This window comes from Hipposideros armiger, unplaced genomic scaffold, assembly GCF_001890085.2.
Source record: "Hipposideros armiger isolate ML-2016 unplaced genomic scaffold, ASM189008v1 scaffold_363, whole genome shotgun sequence".
Lineage (NCBI taxonomy): Eukaryota > Metazoa > Chordata > Mammalia > Chiroptera > Hipposideridae > Hipposideros > Hipposideros armiger.
The window spans coordinates 850,174-851,372 of NW_017731713.1; positions in this window are offsets into that span (position 1 = coordinate 850,174).

A 1,199-nucleotide genomic window follows, 5' to 3' on the forward strand; every position below is an offset into this window, starting at 1 on the left:
AAAAAAAAAAAAAAAAAAAAAAAAAAAAAAAGACTAAATGAGAATACGTGTATTCCTTCTACCTCAAAGAAGAAAGAAATAGTGAAAATATGGATCTGTTTCCTTTTCCAAAATTCAAATTAATGTAACATTGCTCTAGAACAACATAAATTGGGAACTTTTCTTTAGTTAATTAAAAGATTTATGCCCAGCCTCTTGTGAAATATGTTATCAGCTCGGAAGATAAAATCATTGCTATATAAGTCACATGTGTATTTGTGTTTATCACTGCAGTGTGAATTTCAGTTTATTTTTTTAAATCAGAAGCATTCCATTCGTCTTTCTACATCATTCTCTGTACTACGACCACAAAGAAGATACTATCTGCTTGAAGAATTCCTAATTCTATTAAAAATAAATGCATCAGGTCTCCAACCAGAACACAATGGCGGCCATCCAATCTCCCTATCCATATTTGTATCAAAGGTGTATAAGATTCACTTTGTCAGACTTACGAACAAATCCGACTTACAAACAGAACGGAACTCATTAGTAAGTCGGGGGCTTACTGTACTTTGTGTTTTTATCAAATTGCTCTTCCAAATAGCTTTAAAGAAAGCTATTTCCTCAAACTTTCCCACTCTTGCTTCTAGTTCTCACACTGGAGATGTTCATGAAGCTTTATTGAAGCTAAATTAAATGATTGCCATGGAGAAGGCCCATCAGCAAGTGTTTTATCTCCTGCTTTTGATATGGCCAAACTGGGAATCTTAAGCTTCACCAAAACCAAACAAGTAGTTTCAAAAGACAATTTAGATTCTATGGTTAAGGGTAGAGGCCATCCTCTTTTGCCCATGCAGAAATATATTGGATTGTCGGAAAAGTCATGATGCATGTTTGCGACAGATAGCACTAGTTCATTACTAGAGTGATTTGCAGCTACATTATTCCTATGTCATTTGACACCTGACAGTTCTAGCTTCATTCTAAAAAAAAAAAAAAAGAATTGAGCAATTTGGTTGAGTTTTGGAGATTTTACAACAAGTTGAAGATGGAAGACCAAACTGTGCATTTTTGCCGTATTTTACTGTTTTACTTCCATAAAGGGAAGAACGCACGTCAAGCTTGTGAAAAGTTGCATAACAGGGATAGAAAAAGACAGTCCGAGCAATATAATCAATAAAGTTGTAAGTATTTCTTAGGGGGCCAGATGGACCCAT